Source organism: Bos javanicus, chromosome 23, assembly GCF_032452875.1.
Source record: "Bos javanicus breed banteng chromosome 23, ARS-OSU_banteng_1.0, whole genome shotgun sequence".
Classification (NCBI taxonomy): domain Eukaryota; kingdom Metazoa; phylum Chordata; class Mammalia; order Artiodactyla; family Bovidae; genus Bos; species Bos javanicus.
In genome coordinates this window covers 36,434,138-36,457,965 of record NC_083890.1, presented here as the reverse complement: position 1 = coordinate 36,457,965, position 23,828 = coordinate 36,434,138, and the positions used below count along the sequence as shown (strand labels likewise).

Here is a 23,828-nt window from a genome sequence, read left to right as displayed (position 1 = left end):
TTTTAGTCTCATTTGATGTGTCAGCTGTTCTGCCTTTTGCGGTGTGCCTGCTGCTGCTGCTGCTAAGTCGCTTCAGTCGTGTCTGACTCTGTGCGACCCCATAGACGGAAGCCCACCAGGCTCCCCCATCCCTGAGATTCTCCAGGCAAGAACACTGGAGTGGGTTGCCATTTCCTTCTCCAATGCATGAAAGGGAAAAGTGAAAGGGAAGTCGCTCAGTCGTGTCTGACTCCTAGCGACCCCATGGACTGCAGCCTACCAGGCTCCCCCGTCCGTGGGATTTTCCAGGTAAGAGTACTGGAGTGGGGTGCCATTGCCTTCTCCGTGCGGTGTGCCTAAATTCCTCAAATTGAACTCTTGAATTCAGTTCGTATTTATTGAGTTTCTGTTGTGTGCTGTGCATTGTGCTAAGTATTTGGCACTTGGTGAATAAAGATAATGCTCTTGTATCTGTAACATGAGCCCACCTTTCCCCCTTCTGTCATGAACCATATAGCACCATCTCACCTTTCCTTATAATTTACAGAGAAGATTAATACCATCTCTTACAATCCCGTCCATCTTCTCTCTCCTACATATCCACTATTATCTACAGCTGAAAGGTTTTCTTTCTCTTCACTCTCATTAAAAATGTCTGTTCTCATCCATAAAATTGACCTGGTTAATTCTAAGAGTTACTGAGTCAGTTTTTCTTCCCCTCTCCTTTATCTCAGTTTTTCTCTCTCCTCTGCTCCTTCTTTGCAACCAAGATGCAGGCTCACATTTTGCCATTAACCTATGGGTAAACAATAAATAAAAATCTGTCTCGCCTCTATTACTCATTCAGGCTTTCTAGTTGCCCAGTTTTCTTGAAAGTGTATCTGTATAGATTCTGAATCTTCTTCCTCATTCGATTTATGTTAGTTTTGACCGCCTTGCATGTGTCTTCTTTTATAAAACAAGGGAGCCTAGTTATATGAATGCTATAAGGCTAGTAGCTTGACTCTTCTTTTTTTATCCTGGGAGGATTTTTAAACACTTGAACTATTGTTTTTTAGAGAATGTTAGGGTATAGACTTCTCAAGATGTCTGATCATGTCTGTGAAACTCCTGCATATTCTAGATTATTGAGTATCACATGCCATAGTTCAAAGTATGCTTTATGATCATTCATTAATCCTCTCCATTGCAAGGGTAAATTGGCGTATTTAAGACATTATGGACATGAACTGTGAGCACACACATTTTTAATATTGCTTAGTCACAAGACTTCTCCAGGGGGTCTTCCCTGATAGCTCAGTTGGTAAAGAATCTGCCTGTAATACAGGAGACCCCAGTTCAATTCCTGGGTCGGGAAGATCTGCTGTAGATGGAGCGACTTTCACTTCACTTCATCACAAGACAAATTGACAAGAGACCACCTGCTAATATTCTGAAAACCAGGCATGTTCCTTGCATAGAGACTACCACGTCCTCTCTTCCTTTCAGACTCTTGTCCATGGTGTTGGGTACCTCCTGGGTTTCTGCTCACAGTACTGTTTTCTGGTCTCATCCACATTTTTATGTAAGATTCATCAACCTGTAGATGAAGCTTGTCTGGGATGAAAATAGGGTGTTGGTCAGATTGACAAGAGCATCTGGTTGCACTGATAGTTACACATCTCTTTGTATATTAATACATTGGCATTCTGATTAGGATTTGGCTTTCTGTCTTACTTAGTGGGAGGGAATTCATGGTCTTTTTTGATAAAATAATGAAATGGCATATATGTTCTCTGTATTTGTGGGAGTGAAGAATATGAGTCTGGGTTTAACAATGTGACTAACTAGATGAAGTTAAGATGCCTGATGTTGTTGTTCAGTCGCTAAGCTGTGTCCAACTCTTTGCGAACCCATGGACTGCAACCCGACTCCAGGAGTTTCACTGTCTCCAGGAGTTTGCTCAGATTCAGGTCCATTGAGTTGGTCATGCTATCTAACCATCTGACTCAGTTTTATATTGGTAAATAGATTTTATTGGTAACTAGATGGAGAATTGCATTGAAACAAATAGCCAAAATCACATTGAGTTTCAGGGGGCTTTTAGTTTCAGCACATGTCTTGAACACAGTTCATTCATCCAACGGCTATGTGTTGAATGTCGTTACCAGAATAGAACCTGGGGGAAAAGGTGGGGCATAGGGCAGAGGGTAGAATATTCTCAGTCAGAATGAGAGCGTGTATGAAGTATCTGAAGCAAGAAGAAGATGGCATGTTAAAGCAGGCGGAGATCACCGAGAGGCAAGGAAGCCAGTGTGAGGATGATGTGAGAGCAAACTGGGGAAGTAGGCAGTACCTGGATCTGTTACTTGTTTCTGTGGCATATGTTGGTCTTCCCTCCTAGCTCAGTTGGTAAAGAATCTGCCTGCAGGGCAGGAGACCTGAATTTGATTCCTAGGTCAGGAAGATCCCCTTGAGAAGGAAATGGCTACCCACTCCAGTATTTTTGCCTGGAGAATACCATGGACAGAGGAACCGGGCAGGCTGTAGAGTCCATGGGGTCGCTAGAGTCCATGGGGTCGCAAGAGTTGGACATGACTTAGTGACTACACCACCACGGCATATGTTATGTAGAGTATCATTTCATTCACTGGCTCTGCATGAATATGCCTGAATATATTTGGTTCACATCTGTCCCCTGCTCACTGCTGAACAAATTTGCACTATTGATGGACTCTTTTCTCTCATGTATACGCTACTTCCCCCTCTCAACTGCATCTTTTCCATTGGCTTTTAATAGCAGTTAAGTCCCAGTGGTGTGAAGGGAGGAAGAGGGATGTTCAGCCCAGGAAATATTGTTTATCATGAAAGAAGAGTGCTATTAAGTGATCTAGTCCCAAATATAAGGAACATATATACATACATATATATATATATTTATATTTATATATGCAGAGAAGAAAATTCCCTGGGAGAATATAAGGCAAAATAACATTATAGTAATATCATATGTATGCTATGATACATATGTATAAAGAATCTGCCTGCCAGTGCAGGAGATGCAGGAAATGTGGGTTTAATCCCTGGGTTGGGAAGATCCCCTGCAGGAAGGGCATGGCAACCCACTCCAGTATTCTTACCTGGAGAATCCCATGGACAGAGGAGCCTGTTGGGTCACAGTCCATAGGGTAGCAGAGTCAGACACAACTGAAGTGACTTAGCACGCACGCCGATAGATATGTATATGTTGGCTTGTGTGTGTATGTATATATATATACATGCACATATGGTCAATTTATAGATTGAAATATCCATGGCAAAAAAACACACAAAAAAGCAAAGAGCTTTATTAAAGCTCTCTCATCTTAAGCACAAACAACCGTTCCTTGACTCCATATTCCCACTACAGGTATTGTTTTCTTTCCTCCCCGATTTTATCCGTGTTTGTTGAAAGCATTTCTGTCTTCATTTCCTTACCTTTAAATTCCCCTTCTCTAGTCTAGCTTCCATCTTCTTCACTCCATCAAAGCAGCTTTTCCTAAGTTCATAGTGGCTTTCTATTATCAGTCCCGTGGTCCTTTACTTAGTAAACATCTTAATAGCATTTAAAAAATTCATCTTTTTTGAACACCAGCTCCTCTTGACTCCCAAATTGTTTCAGTTCCTTTTCCTTTGTATTTTTAGCAATACGTTCCCCTCTGCAGACAGTACTATAAAAAGAGGTCTAATTAGTTTCTAAATATTGATATCCTTGAAATCCCTCTTCTGTGTTACTCCCTACTGTCTCCAAAATGAGTCTCATCTCTGGGGACTTCCCTGGAGGTCCAGTGGTTAAGACTCTGTGATGCCAGTGTAAGGGGCTCGGGTTCAATCCCTGGTTGGGGAACTAAGATCCCTCATGCTGTGCAGTGCAGCCAAAAGATTAAAAAATAAAATAGTCTCATCTCCTTCCCTGACTTGTTATGAGAGGTAGCTTAGTATGACAGGTAAGACCACAAGTTCCAAGGGCAGAGTGCCTGGGTTTATATCCCAGCCGTGTGGGCTAGGCAAGTGTCTTTTAATTTCTAACAGTTTAGTTATATGTTGGATTTCCCTGGTGGCTCAGATGTTAAAAGAGTCTGCATGCAATGCAGGAGACCTAGGTTCAGTCTCTGGGTTGGGCAGATCCCTGGAGAAAGAGAAGGGCTACCCACTCCAGTACTCTTGCCTGGATAATTCCATGGGTAGAGGAGCCTGGCAGGCTACAGTACATGGAGTCACAAAGAGTCAGATATGACTGAGTGGTGAACACTTTCACTTTCATTTTATGTTAAATAAGGATAATTATAATACCTGCCTCATCTAGTTTTAAAGACAAAATGAGTACATATATGTAAAATGCTTAAAACAGTGTCTGGAAAATGGCAGGAACCACTTGAATGTTTAGCTGTAGTATAATTTGTGAATGAAACATGAATTTATATTATCTCCATATGTATGGTATTCAGTTGCCTATAAACATCTCCTCTCTCAGCTCTAAGGGCACATGAGAGTCATGTATCCAATCTTTTCATGTCAGATGCTTCCATGAAGTACTAAGAAGAAAAGGAAGGAAAACATCAAACATAAAGGAGAGGTTCCCCTGGAACAGAGGTAACTACCTGAAATGGACTATTTCCAAATGAGATGCAGTGGCTAGGAACCCGAGCAAAGACAGACATCCTGGCTTTCACATTTATCCTAAACAAACCACATTGCACTATATAACCCAGGGGCATTTTAGTAATAAGAGTTTAAAAAACAAACAAACAAACAAAAAAAACTTCAGAAGAATCCACCATCGTTAGTAAATGTGGTGCTTTGATTCAACAGTCTGCTTGCAAAAATAAATCATAGTGTTAACTGGAAAACATAAGGCAGGTTCGAAAGTGATGAAACAATAATGCATCTATGTCATAAAAAATAAGCAAAGTTGAAATAAAGATGATTTAAGTCCAAGAAAAAAAAAAGTTAGTGTATCCAAGATAAAATGCATCATATTTTTGTGTTTTGTTCCTGGAAGAAAATGTCTGGTCACTCCTGATGTTTCCTGCCTCAGTGAGTGGTTCTGCCATCCTGTTGTTTTACACAAGCCAGACAAGTAGATTCCATCCTCTGTGATCTCTTTTCTCTCATTTCCAGTTTATCAGCCTGTCAACTCAACCTACTAAATTTCTAGTGAAAGCTTGTATTTTGCAATGTTTACACTACCACCAACCCCTTCTGGAGATACCATCCTGTCTCATCTTAAGTACTATAAAAAAAAATCTGTCTGTTTTCACTCTGTCTACTCATCACCTCCAGTAAATTTTCCACCCTCTTGCCAGAGTTCGCATTTCTAAAGGCCAGCCTGATGATTTTCCCTTGGTTTTATACTCTTCCATGGCTTCCCATTGATCTGAGGATAACGATCAATCAAAGTCTTTCATGTGGTCACATGAGCAATAAAAGGCACATTGGTGGTATGTACCCTTTATATTATATGACGAGTACATCATGAGAAATGCTGGGCTGGAGGAAGCACAAGCTGGAATCAAGATTGCTGGGAGAAATATCAATAACCTCAGATATGCAGATGACACTATCCTTATGGCAGAAAGTGAAGAACTAAAGAGCCTCTTGATGAAAGTGACAGAGGAGAGTGAAAAAGTTGGTTTAGCTTAACATTCAGAAAACTAAGATCATGGCATCTGGTCCCATCACTTCATGGCTAATAGATGGGGAAACGGTGGCTGACTTTATTTTTCTGGGCTCCAAAATCACTGCAGATGGTGATTGCAGCCATGAAATTAAAAGACCCTTACTCCTTGGAAGGAAAGTTATGACCAACCTAGACAGCATATTAAGAAGCAGAGACATTACTTTGCCAACAAAGATCTGTCAAGTGAAGGCTATGGTTTTTCCAGCGGTCATGTATGGATGTGAGAGTTGGACTATAAAGAAAGCTGAGTGCTGAAGAATTGATGCTTTTGAACTGTGGTGTTGGATAAGACTCTTGAGAGTCCCTTGGATTGCAAGGAGATCCAACCAGTCCGTCCTAAAGGAAATCAGTCCTGGGTATTCATTGGAAGGACTTATGCTGAAGCTGAAACTCCAATACTTTGGCCATCTGATGCGAAGAGCTGACTCATTTGAAAGGACCCTGATGCTGGGAAAGATTGAGGGCAGGAGGAGAAGGGGGCGACAGAGGATGAGATGGTTGGATGGCATCACTGACTCAATGGACATGAGTTTGGGTGGACTCTGGGATTTGGTGATGGACAGGGAGGCCTGGCGTGCTGCGGTTCATGGGGTCACAAAGAGTCAGACGTGACTGAGCGACTGAACTGAACTGAACCCTGTATATAATGTGATGAGAATGGCAAAGGCAACAGGTTGGTTCTCCTCCTCCAGTCCTATAACCCCGTCAGACCATAAAGAGAACATCAGACCAACCAAAGTTGAAAGACATTCTCATTTTGCACACTTCCTGAGCAGTGTTTCCCAGACTGTCAAGACCATGAAAAACAAGGAAAGTCTGAGAAGCTCACATCTAAGAAGCACCCAAGGACACGTGACAAATAAATGCAATAGGACATCCTTGATAGGATCTTGGAACAGAAAAAGGACATTAGGTTAAAAACTAAGGGACTCCAATAAAAATATGGGGTTTTGTTAATACTGTGTCAGTTACTCATTGTGACCAGTGTAAGGTTTAGTTATATGGAATACCAGGAACTCCCTTTACCTTATCTTTTACGTTTCCCTGTATCCAAATTTATTCTAAAAGTTAAAAAAATAAATTTTTTTATGGGTGGTAGTGTTTCAGCTTAATTCAGTGCTATTTGCTTATTAGTTTTACTTATATTTGATTAAGTATTACCTCAAGTTGATTTGAGTCACTCACATTTTTTTTAATGTGATTGTCATACGATTGATTTTTCCACAACAGAGAAGCCATTACATCCTTGTTTAATCTTTGGAAAATAAATCCCATCCTTTGTGACTGAATTTCTTAAGATGCTTTAAGAAACCAGGAAGATTCTAAGACGTTATGAGAGGAGACCTAGTTTAGAAGTAACAGGACAAAACCATTAAATTAGCTAAATGCATTGGCATAAAATCAGAATCAGTATTTGTGAGAGCATGATTCCAGACAATGTGTCTGTAAGATATACTTTACAAACTTAGTTTGATTAATTTTTGTTTTTCTGAGGATATGATTCTTTTCTGTAATTATCATTCTTTTTTCCCTGACAGGCTATCTGGTACTGCCTGCCTGAAGCTCCCTGTGAATTGAGTTATTCTCAATAATACTCTGTATTATGAAGGCATGATTTGAGTGGCTGTCCACTATGATCTGGTTATTTGGACCTTTACATAAAACAGGTGGTTCTTCCATCTCATCAGCATGTCTTCTTATCCAGAATTCACCATCTTGTTGTCTGTGGCTTATTACAGGCGTGGCTCTATCCTATAGGTGGCCCCAGTTTATCCAGCTTCTTCTTTCCATCTTGGTCATTTCTTTTAGCTACTCCTAGTTCCCGTGTTGTTTCAGACTTTATCAGGGCTCAGATTATTTGGTTCTGTGTTTACTTATACTGTGATTAATTCCCCAGAGTCTTTGTAGAAGCTAATTCTGTTTGGCTCTGAGAGGATCCAGGCAACTCTGCCTCCAGTCAGATGGCATTTACACTCAGCGAGCACAGGACTGAAGCCCATAGCCAACGAGCAAGCCGCCTCTGATCTGTGGTCTTACTGTCTGAGCTCTGTGTTGGCTTAAGTGCCATCTTAATGACTCGTATGTGTGGGGTTTGATCCTGTTCACCTCGACTTCTCTGTTAACCTTTTTTGATCTGGCTAATGCTTTGAACTTGACCTATTGTAACATGACTCCAATCTCAAGAGCAAAAGCTATAGAGTCAGAGCAAGGTGTAAATCCTGCCTCAAAAGTTTATTAGCTCTTTGATCTTGAGAAAGTTACTTCATCTCTGTGAGCCTCCATTTCTTCATTTGTAAAGTAAAACTAATAGTGGATTTGCAGATTGTTGTAAAAATTAGACTAAGTGGTTCTGAAGCTCCTGTAGAAAACTTGATGCCGAATACATACTGGCTGTCATCAGTATGATTATTCGATTGGGTTTATTACCTCATCTTCCCATCTAGTCCCGTCTAGGTGGCTCTCGATGACTCCCAGCCAGGTCTCAGCCCCCCATGTCAATTCATACACTCACATGTTTTTCTACTTACTGTCTCTGTCATTATGAACAAAGCTGTAAACTTTGGTGCCCTGCTTCAGTGTTTCTTAAAACTCTATGGTGTGCCATTTGATTATTTCTCACTAGGTAAACATGTCATTAGACATGTTGTGTTTTCTTCCTTAAATGTTGCTGTCGTGTTCATGATAATGAGAAGAGTTGGACAGTCCCAGGAGCAGAGTCAGCTGGATATTTTGGTGACTGGGGTCTGGTGGGGGAGGGGAGAAAGAAGGAAAAAGATGCAAGGCAGAGTGATGGAGTCTGGTGCCAGAACTTGGGAGCCCACCTGCCTGAATTTGCAGCCTGGCTCTCCCACCTACTTGCTGTGTGGTCTTGGTCAAAGTACTTAACATTCAGTTACTGCAATTTCTTCATCTGTAAAATGGAGATACAGATAATGCCTAACTCACAGTTCTCCTTGTGAGAATTAAATGTGAAATGCTCAGAGCACTGCCTAGCATGTATTAAGAAATAATTAAGTGTTCATATTATTAGAATTATTCTTTTTCCGATGTTTCACAACAGTCATTACATCAGATAATCTTACTGATAGATATGGCTAGTTACAACCTCAGTCACTTTGAAGTGTTAAGATTGCCTTTGTCTTTTTTAGTATACTGGCACAAATAAGTTTCTCCTTTCAAAGTACTCATATTAATAGCTGCTATATTTATGTCTATATTAGCACTTTAGGATAATTACCTAAATTTTTTCTTTAGATTCTTTACAAAAATATTCTTTGGAATATCCTCAGTAATAAGAAATATTTGTCTTTCAAATCTCGAGGATCAAAAGTTAGAGCCAACGTATTAAATTTAAATGAGTGATCTGTGTTAATGATCTCTTCTACATATTTGTATAATTTTATGTACTTGTGTAATTGCATCAGTTACCTAACTTTATGATCACATTAATAGGTATACAGTTAATACCCCTCTGCACACAAAATGCGTGTGTGTATACTTAAAAGAGAGTGTCAAGAACCAGTGTTTAAGATAAGCTCAGTTACTTGCATGAAGAAAAAGTTCATCACTGAGCCACAGTTCACTTAAAGTCACACAGAATCTCATGTTCCAGAAATTTTTAAGAAGCTCAGGGACTTCCCTGGTGGTCCCGTGGTTAAGACTTCACCTTCTAGTATGGAGAGAGTGGGTTCGATCCCTGGTCAGGGAGCTAAGGTCACACATACTTCAAGGCCAAAAAACATATAACAGAAGCATTATTATAACAAATTAAGACTTTAAAAAGTGGTCCACATTAAAAAAAAATCTAAAATGAAAGAAAGCCCATGTTTCTGACCTTACCCATCGCCTCTACAAACTGTGCATTTGGAAACTGCATCCCCAGCGCTCTTACCTCCTTCCATATCCATGCATTCCTATAGGCACCGGAACACAACAGTACTGATCTTGGGGAACCTGCAGCAAAGGGTGCAGGTGAGCCCTGCTGCCAGTGAGATGCACAGTCTAACTCAATTTCAGAAGTATGCCTGCGTCGACTGCTTGACAAAGTTGCACTGTCTTAACAGCCAGTGAACTATCTGTATGCACTTGGCATCCTAAACATGGCCATTTCAATTATTTTAAAGTTTCCTCTAAAAGTCTGCCTCATGACTTGAATGGAGACATGGTCATTTGTGCTAATTGCATTTTAGAATCTCTTATTATATGGGTGACAGGAAGCTAATGTTTACAACTTTTGTTCACATCAAGTACCATTAGGCACTTAATTATGTAACAATTGGCTACCTAGCTATACTTTGCAGATACCAGAAAGCATCAGTCTCTCTTCCCAGCGCTGTGTGTGTCTGGAATACATGTGCAGCGCATAGGCTCAGCTTCTCGTCGGGCTGTCTGGGTGGCCGCATGACCCTTGCTACTCAGACCCAGGCTGAGCTAGAGAAATCTCTGCCTGACTCCCACACAGGGGGTTGAGACTGAGACAGTATCATTGCACCAGGGGCTCTGCCATGAGGCTTCTGAGAATGAGAGAAAGTAGGGACAGAATGACTCGGGGTGGGGGGGGTGGCTTCCCAGGTGGCGCTAGTGGTAAAGAACCCGCCTGCCAATGCAGGAGACACAAGAGACTTGGGTTCAGTGTTTGGTCGGGAAGATCCCTTGGAGGAGGGCACAGCAACCCACTCCGGTATTCTTTCCTAGAGAACCCCATGGACAGAGGAGCCTGGTGGGCTAGAGTCCACAGGGTTACACAGAGTTGGATACAACTGAAGAGACTCAGCGTGGATGCATGCATGAGTGACTTGTGGATGTCCAAGATCATAGATAGTTGGATGATTTATATCTTGAGAACAGAAGACCTTAAAAAAAAAAAAAAAAAGCTTCTGACACATAAGCAGAGAGTATTAGAGCCCGGACACTCAAAGTCCTCCTTTTTTGTAGATGATGCTGAACTCAGAACAGTGAAGGACGAGCAGAGAGAAAGGCTGGCCCCAAACCGGGCTCCGATTTTGAGAAAATCACACCTATCTTGCCAATTTTTATTTGTAGTTTCTTTAAGAGAAAAATTGTGTGGTCTAATAAGATACTTAGAAGATGAACTATTGTGGTCTGTCAGGTTATCGTCACGTAGGTTGGAATGTGCCTTAGAATCTCATCGTGGAGTGAATTTTACTGTAACGCAAGATCTCACCATGAGCGGGTATTGTGTTAATGACCATATGCCATCATTCCTTCCCGTCTGACTGAGAATGTGAATAGTGTTCCCATCGTGTGAACTGCTGATTGCCATCAGGCCACTCTGTTGTCATGGTTCTAGTTAAAAAATGTGAAAGAAACTAGATCTTTTCAACCTAAAGGTTCTCTCTGTGTAGTTAATTAAAGACATTTTCAGAAGACATTTGGATTGTGGGAAGCAATGATAGCACATCATGACATTTATTTCATTCCTTACCCCCGAGAATCTCAGTAATTGGTTCACCTATTCAAAACGGTTATTTCATCCGAGGGTAAAGATTCCAGGACCCCCAGCCAGACTCACCTAATTTATCTAATTGGCAGCATCTTTTACAAACAACCCTGGACATAGGAACTTTCTGATTTGTGAATGTGCCATTCACTTGTTTTGAGACAGTTGAATGTGAAGCTTATCTAATGTCAAGGAAAGTCTTTAGGAAATGTTGTTTGGCTATTGTTTAGTCGCTAAGTTGTGTCCGACTCTTAGGAAGCTTTAGCCAAGAGTTAATATTTTATTTATACCATTGTGTTAACACATTTTAGAAATGAAAATTCCATATAATCTGTTGAAATGCTGAAGATTTCACTTTGCAGCTGAAGAAATAAGACATGAATGGCTTACCTGTGATAGCAAATAAAAAGATGGTGGCAGAATGGTCACCAGAACTGGAGCTTTTGACTTCATGTCCAGTGGTCTTCCTCCTGGGCTAGGCTATTCTGCATCATCAGAGGTATTCCATTTTATGCAGTTCTGTTGTGATATAAGAAAAAAACAGAAGGTGTACTTATTGCCTTGTGGGGATTTTATCTTCCCATGGAAGAGACGGTGTGTGTATTCACAAACGCAGTCATGTTGCCTGCTACTCCTTTCCTTTTTGTTACCATAGAATCTGCTCAAAAGCAAAACAAAAATGGTCATATAGTTGCATAAAGCTGCTGTCCAGTGATTCATTTGGAACATGTGTGAACAAGGGTGCAGGTGAGCCGGTGAGTCACCAATGTGATGTGCCCACCTGGAGACCAAAGGCAGATGGTGCTGCGCTGATCGTGATCTGGCCTCTTGGAGGGAAGGAGGAAGGGCCTCACTCTGTGTGGCCCCACTGTGGGACCTGGTGTTCATGTGACAGATCTTTCAAAGGGCCACCCATAAACTGGCATGAATTCAGAGACTGGAAAATGGGATGTTGAATGGATTAGATGTCACAGAGTAGTGACTGAAGAAGTTGCACATATTAGATGTAGAGAAGAACCATCTGAGTGGTGATTGTTGTTATTTAGTCTGTAAGTTGTGTCCAACTCTTCTGTGACCCCATGGACTGTAACCCATCAAGCTTCTCTGTCCTTGGGATTTCCCAGGCAAGAATACTGCAGTGGGTTGCCATTTCCTCCTCCAGAGACTCTTCCAGAGTCAGGGATAGAACCCATGTCTCCTGCTTTGGCAGGTGGATTCTTTAGGGCTGAGCCAACAGGAAAGCCCATGGGTAATGACAGAGTCCCTCTAATATTTGAGAGACATCCATGTGAAAAGCACCCTAAACTTGAGTGCCTAAGCTTCTAAATTGAGGGCTGGTAAATAGAAGCTCCAGTGAGGCACCAGACCTTTTGGCTCAGGGCTTCAAAAGATGGAATGGGTTTCTGCCTCCCAGGGTACTGCATTTTCAGTCGCTGGAGGTGTTGCATGGAGGAGATATTTTAAAGGGCACCGTTCACAATTCAAATTTGCAGTTGGACGAGATGACCTTTAAGGTGCTTTGCAGCACCTGGGGTTTTATGATTCTATTTCTATTATGCTTCGACACTGGGTATGTGTCACATTGTTTGAACCAAACACTGGACAGGAGCACAGTTTGGAATGTTGATGGCTCTCACATCTATTTTGTGTTTCAATTTCTGGAAGCGGTCTCTTTGTCTTTGAGGCAGTTTGGTCCCTGACCTTCTGTAACATTTGGATCTCAGCCACACTGTCTTTGTTTACTGTAAAGAGCATGGAAAAACTGACTTCCTGACAGTGCTCTGCGAAGTCTAAGGTCAAACCACTCACAGGTGAACAAACACAGTCTTTCCACCTTAAAATTGCCATTTGGCCCCTGTAAAATGTATCAGGGTCATAATACTAGGTAAGAGAAGAGAGGAGAGACCAGGGCGCTGCCAGCAGCCAACTATTAGCATTTGTCATTCTGCTTTGTGAAGAGCGAATCTTAATTCAGTATCCATCCATCCATTTTGGGGAAGTTAGAAAACATGGCATGCAATTTTCAGTCCTCTGGAAACCTAGTGAATGAGCCCAGAGAGATCCTTCTTTTCTCTACATTCGCATCATCAGTATCTCCCAGGAGATATTATAGAGACAAAGCATAGCATTCTTATTCACTTAAGAAACTTAAAAAAGAGTCACACTCATTGAGGTTCGTATCACCCAAGCTCGCTCTTTTATGGTAATACCTCAATGTGGCCTAATGTGTTGAGTTACTTTCAAGAAGCCATATTCATTTTTTTTTTTTTTAAACTAACCTCTGCTATTCTTTGTTGTTATTTAGTTGCTAAGTTGTGTCTGACTCTTTGCAACTACATGGACTGTAGCCTACCAGGCTTCCCTGTTCTCCGCTATCTCCTGGAGTTTGCCCAAATTCATGTCCATTGAGTCAGTGATGGTATCTAACCATCTCATCCTCTGCCGCCGCCTTCTCCCTTTGCCTTCAATTTTTCCTGGCATCAAGGTCTTTTCCAGTGAGTCGGCTCTTCACATGAAGTGGCCAAAGTATTGGAGCTTCAGAAAGAGTCCTTCTAATGAACATTCAAGGTTGATTTCCTTTGGGATTGACTGGTTTGCTTCCCTTGGGTCTCTCGAGAACCTTCTCCAGCACCACAGTTTGAAAGTACCAGTTATCTGGAGCTTAGCCTTCTTTATGGACCAGCTCTCACATGCTGGAAAGACCATAGCTTTGACTTACGTGGACCTTTGTTGGCAAAGTGATGTCTCTGCTTTTTTAATATGCTGCCTAGGTTTGTCATAGCTTTTCTTCCAAGGAGCAAGTGTCTTTTAATTTTATGGCCGCAGTCACCATCTGCAGTGATTTTGGAGCCCAAGAAAATAAAATCCGTCACTGCTTCCACTTTCTCCCCCTCTATTTGCTGTTGTCAAAAGCAGTAGGTTCCCTTTGTCAAACGGAGGGAAGTGTCTTCCTGGGTGAGGGTCTCATAAGCTCTTTGCAGACCCAGATGGTACCTCGTTCATTTTCTTCTCCCATCATGCTTCATACACTGTCCTACCCAAGAAGGTCCACATAACACGTTGGTGTGAATGTCACTGAACAAAACAGTGACCTTGTTCACATATTACATTACCCATTTACTCAGAATCATTTATTTTCCAGATCGAAGTTTCTATCTTAATATTTAAAGATTAATCACTGGAATTAATCTAAAGCAATATCACAATATTCCCAACATAAATTTGCATTTTTTTTTCTTTTTTCCTTCAACAATGTAGGAATAAATTTGGCTTTCACTGTGTTTTTTTCCCTTGGTCTCTAGTATAAGTAGGCTCTTGAAATGCCCTAGTTATCTAACATTGCTCTTGAACTCCACTTAGAGATGATATACTAGCCTTTTACTAAAATATATCTGGGTATTAAAAGCCCAATTCTTTACTGCTGATGAGAAAGATTATTAACACTTTTTTTCCCCAGCTATAATATGAGGCAATAATACCCCTTTTTACTTCCAGAGCCAGAAGCAGTATGTCATATTAACCTTCATTAGCTACTTAAGAAATGAGGTACATTTGTTAATTTAGGGTTCTGGTTAGCTAAGATTGTATGCGAAGGGTGATAAACTTGTGTGGTTTCCCCACTTTGCTGTGTATCAAAAAATAAAAGAATGGTAAAGTATGTCTGGTTACGGATTTTACTGCCTTGGTGTAATAAGTGCAGTGTTCAAATTAGGAGCTAGACCTGGATAAGATGGGTCTGCAGGTGATGAGCAAAGATTGACGTGGCTGGAGCAGGGAGGAATTGGCACATCTGATCAAAACGAGCCTGAAGAGGAGCCTTAAGGTGCATGATGGGTGAAAGCAGGTATCATTGAAAATCTGGGCCAGTGGTGAGAGAGAGAAAACAGATGCTATTTCTAAGTATCTAATTTCATGATGGAGCTTGCCCCTTGGATATCCTATGAGATGTTAAATTTTCTGTAGTTTTTTCTTCTGTGTAGCATCGCTTTATTTTTCCCATTTCTACCTCCATCTACTTAACTGATTCATTCAGTATTTTTAAAAAATGTATCAAGTATTGTGCTTGGAAAAACAAGGATGGAGGAGATCGGTTTCTGAGCTCAGGGAACTGCTTGATTAATTTATCCAGGTTTAAAGAAACATGCAGTCAGCTTTGCTATCATTTTTCCCTTTCCCCAAGAAACACCTCAGTAATGTTATTTCTTTTTTCATAAAGCCTCTAGAACCCCTCTTGGTTTTTCTCCTGCCACTACTGCGTTCAGACAGTGGAGCCTTATAGTCAGGCTATGGCAGGAGCCTCTTGGTCAGTCTCCTTATATCCAGTCTTTCCTCCACCCTCTATTAATTTTAACTATGTGTGCTAAGTCGCTTCAGTCACGTCTGACTCTTTGCGACCCTATGGACTATAGCCCACCAGGCTCCTCTGTCCAAGGGATTCTTCAGGCAAGAATACTGGAGTGGGTTGCCATGCCCTTCTCCAGGGGATCTTCCCGACGCAGGGATTGAACTCCATCCCCTACACTGCAGGCAGATTCTTTATCACTGAACCACCAGAAAAGTCTTCCTATAATTTGGAACAATAATGGAAAAGTCACATGCTTTTTAGGATAAGAGTAAAACGCCTTAGCCTTTTAATATGGCTCTCCCTGCTCTTGTCTGACTTCTACAAACCTTGCCCTCTGCTTGAACTGAATTGATCCCCTCATGCATCTCAGTCAGGATTGTATGTCCCTCACCTTTCTGGTTTCCAGCTCCAAGGATGTACAGCATGGCAGTTAAAAAGTGGTGCTTAGGGGTCAGACGTATCGATCTGTTAGCCCTTACCTGCTGTGCAGTCTTGGGCAGCTTATTTAACCTCTCATGGGTACTTCTGTATCATTGAAAAGAGGTTATTAAAGCACTAAGTCCCTCATAGGATTAACTGTCTTCAGGGATGTGAAATGCTTAGAGGAGATCCTGGCGTAAATGAAGGGCTAGTGTTTCATTCCTCTTGTTACTATTATTGTTATGGCCCACACCTTGCCCCTAGCCTGGCCAGATGTTTCATAGCTCACTGCAGATCTCAGCGTTCTTTGGGGACCTTGGCAGACATATAGGTAGAATTCGTCTTTCCCTTCTCAGACCCTCTAGGGCACTATTTACCCAACATTCATTTGGTAGGCAGATTTAGACCTGTTTATTATTGTTACAAGAAATAAATCTTGAAGAGAGAGCAATTCAAGATAGTACACGGTTAGTGCCAGTAGAGCACAGGTTGCATAGATTACACATTGTCTGAGGGCAGGGGCAGTGCCTCCTGGGTCTTTGGTTTCCTTACCATGCTCTGGGCCTAGTTACTCACAAAAATAAGCCAAAATTACTGTTTTTTTCCTGATTCAATGGATGATGTCTTCAGAGGGTCAGGAATAGACCAGTCTACTGACATAGATGATGTACCGTCAGATACAGGGTGTTTTTACTGGTAGCATGTACACCTGAAGAAATAAGGAGCCATCCTCAGTTTTGGAAGGTTTGCCCAGACCACATGGAGAAGGGGGTCTGGACATCCAGAACGTGGTGGTTTATTAAGGTTTGTTTAGTGGCCGGTTGCCCAATGGACTAGAACAAAGAAGGAGGCGACAGAGAATAATGTGGACTGTGCCGGTGTGAGTGCGTGAGCGTAGACTCTGGAATGGAGGACTGGAGAGGACATCTTAAATTCAAGTGTAATTTGTAAGGAAAGAATCCATAGAACTCGAGAGTTCGTAAGGGTTGATGGCCGGAAAGGCATGAAAAACCGCAGGGTTTCTTCCTTAGATGTCTTTGGAGTATCGAGATTGGGAGATGGTTGACCTCGAAGGTGAAAAGACACATGTGGTTACTGGACCATGAGCTCTCGGGTGGCAGAGACCGTGCCTATCTTCTCCCCAGTGTCCAGGACAATCCTTGACGCAAACACACCTGGAAGCTTATAATATGCACTTGAATGAATGAAGGGCCGCTCACCTTGGTACCTACAGTTCAGTAAGACAAGTTGTAGACAATTCCTGCCACCTGTTTACTGATGCTCTCCTTCCAGTTAGCTGGCATGCTCGAATTTTCTAAAGAGGCATACCTTTCACACCGTGGGGAGGATGTTGCATATAGGCAGCGTACTTAATTCTGGGATGACTGATCGATTCGACAAGGCCCTGAGGCCATCTCTCTCCTACCTGCCTTAATATAACCGGTACAACATACCTGGGCAGCACAGCACCTCTTCAGAGAGATGCCCTGGAAAGCAGTTGTTCGCTCTCACCCTGCCGAGGAGTAGCAATATCCACGTGGCTTAAGGGCTCTAGCTACAGCCATGAGCATCATCAGAAAAATATCACCACCATCCGCCAGCCTGAGATGCCACAGGGAAAGTATGAGGCTTGTCAGTTCAGCGAAGCAGAAACATTTTGCTTGTTTTTAATGCTTACTTGCAGGAGAACTTCATTATGTGTTTGTACGCCTTTAAATGAGAAAGTGCATTTTTGGAAAATAATGAAAATCGACTCTTCTCCCTACAAAGGGGCAAGCTTTTCCCACTTGGGTGAATATTGCCTGCGCCATCCGCCCAAGAAGAAAGGGAGCGGTCTTGGCCAGCATCTTATTAGTCTAAAAATAAATTATTCAGAATGCAGGTTCAGATGCAGATTGCAGGGAGAGATAATAGAATTGGTTTTCCAAGCCTGATCATGCTATGAAGACATGGCGTGTGCTTTTCAGGAATCCACTTAAGTGGAATCAAGCTTTGACTAATACAAACTGGAAATAATATTGCTGCCATCCAGCTTGTGCTTGAGGTACAGCATCCTCAGAATATCTCCAAGCGCCCACAGTGTCTCTAGGCTATGTTAAGTGTGCATGTCTGCAAGTCCGGGTGCATTCACCAGCATTTCTTCAGAGATGCCTTTTTTCCTCATTGTTCTTTTAAGGAAATTTCTTCCTGGAGCACAAGAGGGGCATGTCTCACTTCAGCTCTGTCTCCCTCCTACTCCCCCTGCCTCGGCAACACAGTTGACCACATCAGCAGCCGACTCCAGTTGTCATGTGGCTTCTCATGTGATGCTGGGTCTGCTAGCACTTTGGAGCAAAAGCCTTTGTGACTCGGCACTCATGGACAGTAGCGTTCGGGGACAGGAGAGATTTTGGAGGGGGCGGGGAGGCCAATAACCCGAGAAACATCAGAAATAAAAGTCGCATGAAGTACTCTGATCTATGTATTATATATATTTTTTGAAATTTGATTTTAACTCTTGCTTTTTTTTTTTTTAATGGTTTGTGTCTGTTTTTCCCACCCCCGCAGGCGCTGAGCTGCGCTGTTTTGTGTTTCTTTCTTTCTTTTTTTTATTCTGAAGCCAGACCGTCTTTCCTCACAGCTCCAGGGCTGCATCGCTGCGGGCACGCCAAGCTTCTCCTGGTTACCTGAGCTGCTGTTGCTGTCTCCCGGCTTCGGCTTCTTCATGGCGCACGGGAACCCAGCATCATCGGTCTACGCAGCGCAGAACAAGGACCTGCTGGTGGAGCTCTGGCCGGGGTCCCCTCGCAGGCAGGCGAGGGGACTCGGAGGACAGGGTGATGCGGGAGAAGACCCGGGGTGGGATGGATAGAAAGAACGCCAAGGACCGGGCAGGAGAAGTTAGGAATTTGATCCGTCCAATGCCCACTGGTCTTCCCCACGGCGCACCCAGCTCAGGCTGCTCTTGGGGATTAGTCTGGGAGGAAAGACCCATGGCGAGATGTGGTGGCATTTTACTTGAGAGTGGAGCTGAAGATGGATAAACCTGGTCTCTGATGTGTCTGCCTGCCTGCCTGCCGACGAGGCAGAGTTGGAGAAAGGCAGAGCGAGGGAGCGCCTGAGAAGAAAGAGGAGAGGCGGAATGCCGTTCGATTGTCTGCCGCTGGCCCTGCATTCTCATTCTAGGGAGGAAGGCATAATTTATAACCCAGTCTATGGGTGGAAGAACTGTAAATTGTAGTCTGGATGTCCCCGGTGCTGTCAAGGAAGAAACTGATGAGCTAGGTGACTGTACCAGTGTCCCCAGGGAGAAGATCAGCCTTGCAGCATGGATTTAAATGCATGTGCATGCATGTAGAGACATGAAAAGAGGGCGATTTCTGACCAGTTTACACAGGAAGTCTGTCACTTGGCTGGATCGGGCTTGATTGCAGCTTGTATTTTCAGCTTCAGCTCAACACCCATTTCCTGACTAGCTAGAGAGCATGGCCAAAGCAGCTGCATGCAGAATTTTCTTGTTAATGTGAAAGCAACCCTCCTCAGCTTTAACTCCTTGAAGTTCTGAATGCTCTGTGCTTCGCTCGGACTGACTGTAGGGTTTTGTTTGCTTCTTCTTCGACAGATCCCCTGTAAACACAGCTGTATTCAGTATGATGAAAAATTCTATCCAGTAAATAGAAATCTGATCAATTTAATCAAAATAAATGTATCCCAGATGACTTTGAGACCAGCTGGCTACCACAGGCTTCAGATGCTAAGCGTACAATGGAGATGAATGCAATCTTATATTTACGTGTTTCTGAATTCCCGGATCAGCCTATAATTAAAAAAAGAAATCCTTTTGTAGGAAAGAGGTGGTCCTACCAGCTCTCAAGGTAGCTGGTTAGATTCAGGTGCGGATGTTGTTCATGAGATTTGGGATCACTATGTCGCATTTCGAGGGCGTGTGCCATGTGGCAGAGCAGAGTCATGCTCCACGTAGAGAAAGCCTGCATCTACCTTGCCATCTGGAGACGCGGGTGCCCTCGAAACAGCCTCTGGCGAGGTTGGGGGAGGCACCTGAAGCTTGTTTTAGATTCCGATGTGTGGGCTCTGGTGCTCCAAGCCCAGCTCAAAACTGGGGGTGAGGTGCTTTCCCAGTTGTCATGGGGAGCTCTTCTGGGACGCCTGTCTGGCCCTTCCACTGTTTGTTACTATTTCTACAAAGGCGGCTCTGTGTGTTGGATTATGTTTGGCCAGCTGTTGGCGCATTCCTGCGGGTGGGGCTGGGTGGAGACCTGATTACTGTACTTGGAAACTGTAGATCTCTGTGCGGTGGAGAGCAGGGAGGGAATGCCAAGAAAGCAGGTTGGAGAAGCTGATCTCTCTTAGAGATTTGCTCCAGGTAGTTCTACAGCATGTGCAGAAAGGCTTCCAGTGTAGAGAAGGAAAGAGGGGATGATGCGGGGCGGGGAGCAGTGAGGGAAGGAGAATGCAACTGAGCAAGCCCATCAGAGAGAAAAACAGACTTTAGAACTTCAAAGCTGCATAGACAAGCAGAATGTCAGCAGCTTGTAATTAGTGGTTCATGGTTGCGTCAGCGCCTGCACCTCTCCAAGAATAACTGTGTGATGTGTGCCACAGAGTGAAGAAGACAGTCATAACTAAGTTATCAAACCTAGTTCAAACCAGGGCAAATGGAGTCAGGAATTTTTCTGTGTTTGTAAATCAAATCCTGATGGATTACACGTCTAAGACTTGCTGGGTTCTGCATAATTGAAGGCTGGATTATCCATTTATGGGGGAGGGTGGAGGGATATTGTATGTTCATTAAACGAAACTATGAACCCTTAAAAATGCAGATGAATCGTGCATGTAAATATCAGCGCGCTCTTCGTCAATACACGGTATTTCCTCCAATAGCCCCAAGCAGCTGTTGCCAATCGCCCCGAATCTCTGCATCCACACAGAGTTTTTATTTGCTCGGTTTTTGTGCATTCACGTGGAGAGGAGTTAAAAGTTACAGTTCAGATGAAATAGGGTCAATTAAATGCAAAAAATCGCATCTTGGAATTGGGCAACTGCAGCGGGGTTCTGATTTTTGTTGCTGCCCCCATGTAAAGTTTGCCGGAGCCTTGGCGGTCTCGCAGCCAAACAGCCGTCTGTTAGTAAGCCCGTGGGAAGTCGGGGCACCGCAGTGGTGGGGAGGCGAAGGCCACGTTCACTTCCCTCCCTTGTCTCTGGCGCTTAGAGATTGCCGTGTGTGTGAGTCCAGCCCCACAAAGAGCCGGTGGGAGGAGCTGATTGGTCGGGAGGCTGGGGATGTTTACTCTTACTTGTTTTCAGCGCTCCTCCACGGTATTCATGCCGTATTTGTATTTGTGTTCACGCCGCACAATTACTCCTCGCCCTGCTTTGTTTCTCTGCCCGAAGAGAAGTCAATTTTAGTTCAGCTCCCCGGGTTTCGGCCTCCTGGCTAAAATCCTACGTATTGCTTTCCCCGGGTCTGCGTTTCCTTTTTTAATGTGGATTAGGGGGAAATCGGTGGCCGGGAAAGCCGTGCATATTCAATCAGTAGCTTTTGAAGCCGCGCCTGTCAGATAATTTAAATATATTTACTCTGGGGGTGCCGGAGCTGGCGTGGTCGGAGCCCGTTTTAATGTACCTCTTCGCTTTCGTCAAGGAGCGGAACCTGCCGGCTCAGAATGGCGTATTCTGTGCACCCAACAGGGTGGAAGACATGATTTTGTTTGTGTTAGTTCAAACAGCTGGTCATTAATGCAGTCCCCATTTCGCCACTGAAGTGCGGGTGGACGTGAATGGCTGCCTGATTAATGCTGTCCCCTCCGAGGGTCCTTCACCCAGCAGTCAGGCTCGGAGCAGAATAATGTAGCATGATGTGATTGCTCTCTAACAGGGTAGTATGTCATTGTGTCACCAAGCAATTGAGGTTATTACGGGGCAGGGCAGACAGACGGGACAGTGGGGTTACTAGACCGTAGCATTTTTAGAAATACAGGCCTGACCTACTTAGAGTTATTCTCTCTGGCTGGCAGCTGCACGGAGCATCCAGTCTTCTGATAGGCTGAGGCTGTTGCTAGGGGGGAATTAGCCTGAATTTTTCCACACACAGACTCAGTGACTGAATGATAAAAGCTGACTGGAATTAAAGAGATTTGGTTTAGTATTATACAGATGGATCGGCCCCGTTTTTCTTTCTCAAGTGCAAAGGAAGAGTGCAAAATACAGATTTTTGTGTCCAGCTTGTTCCTTGACCCTCTGGTTCTCCCCCACCACAGAACCGCCAGAGCAAGGCAGTTATGAAATTTCGGTTAATCTCTTTAAAGTCGGGGGTCATGGAAATGATGTTGCAAATGGCAAGATATTTAAGCTTAAAGACCGCTGAGAATGACTAACAGAAGGTTAGATTATTTTTCCTCTTCTGTGCACTAAACTGTTTTGAAGTTGGGCATGCATCTTTCATGCACTGTATATTTAAACTCTCTCCCCCTTTTGGGCTTGAACAAAACATTTATATAAATTCTCTTCTATCCAAACAGATAGAAGCTTGCAGTCTCTGGCTTGTTTAAAATAAGATGGTAAGGATTCCAGATTTGGATGGGGGAGAAAAATATATATAACACTTTTTTTTTTTTAATTACAAAGTATTTTTTTCTGGGATATTTTGGGTTTGGCTTATTTTTTAAAAGCCAGCCTGGTGTTTGTTCTTGTGGATAAAACTTAACTGCTCCCACCCTACCCTCTTGGCTTCACAATGTACAGAAAGATACAGGTTTTTTTCCTCCAGAAGATAAAGTATCTGCTGAATTTATCTGCATATTGTTTTTCCTGGTTGCTCATATAAGCACTGCGTGTAGAAAGTTCACATAATCAATTTTATATGATGACACCCCCTTTTTTTTTATCTACTCCTGTATTCTCCAAGTATCTCTGAGTTTGTGATTTTTTAATAGATCTTTTCCAGAGGCAGATTTTTTAAAATAGCTCCTTTAATGAAAACTGAAAGTCCATCAGGATAAAAATTAAAACAATATATAGTCAAAAATACTTTGTTTTTTTTTTGTTTGTTTCTAATTGCATACTATCTGTGCTTTATCCACAGTGTCCTTCTGTTACCTTATCTGTTCCTCTGCTGAAAGTAATCATTATCCTGCCTTTTTGATTTGAAATTAATTTTTGTAAGAACATGCTGTGATATCACAAGTACACATGGAGCTTGGCTACGTTAGGGAGAGGAAGAATGTAGTTTCTTATAAACGTCTAACACTGGATTCCTTGGCCATGTGGAAAAAAAGTAAATTTAGATGTGGGGTTTTCTTTTCATTTTAGGATTTTAAAAGTATTCAAGTCTATATGGTGGTTATCACTTACACCAGATATCAGAGTCAAAAGAAAAAAAAAAGATCGAATGATATCATAGCCAAGAAACTCATCAGTCTTTTTTTTAGGCCAGCAATGTTTACATTTCATCATATAACTATAACATCAAGCTAAAACAGTGTATTTTCTGATGTTGTAATTGATGTTTCTTTCCCTTACTAGCTTTGAGAATCCCCCAAATAACATTTTTTTTGTAAAGATTTCCAAACATACTAGTGATTTTTCTTTACTGAATAAAATACCAATGTATATTTGTTGAATAAAAAGTTGCTTTTGTGTGCTGCGCCTTCCAAAAATGAAGCCATTTCATTTATTATTTTAATAAGTGAACATTTTAACTCTTCTTCTTTGGGTCAGTGGATGATCATTTAAATATTTTAAGTTCAAAGTTATAGAGATAAAATGTCTCTTTAAAATCACTTAGGGGAAAATGTTGACCTAGATTTATTAACATTTGTTAAAGGACAGATGTTTAATTTTTATGTTGACTATAGCCTGTGTCCAGGTACCCGGGCAAATCAAATGTTTATTGTCTGTTTCATAATAAATTAATCACACTGAAGTAA

General features: G+C 42.5%; 1 long non-coding RNA gene across 5 annotated transcripts in view; it reads left to right on the top strand.

Moving 5' to 3' along the window:
• The window catches only part of LOC133236618 (uncharacterized), a 405,417-nt gene extending 381,589 nt beyond the window's left edge, over window positions 1-23,828 (top strand). For 4 of the 5 annotated variants that reach the window (XR_009732945.1, XR_009732941.1, XR_009732944.1 and 1 more), the window contains one exon: window positions 18,451-23,828. This is a non-coding gene — a long non-coding RNA (uncharacterized LOC133236618). The remainder of the gene's footprint in view (window positions 1-18,450) is intronic. The other variant, XR_009732943.1, reaches the window with a different exon arrangement.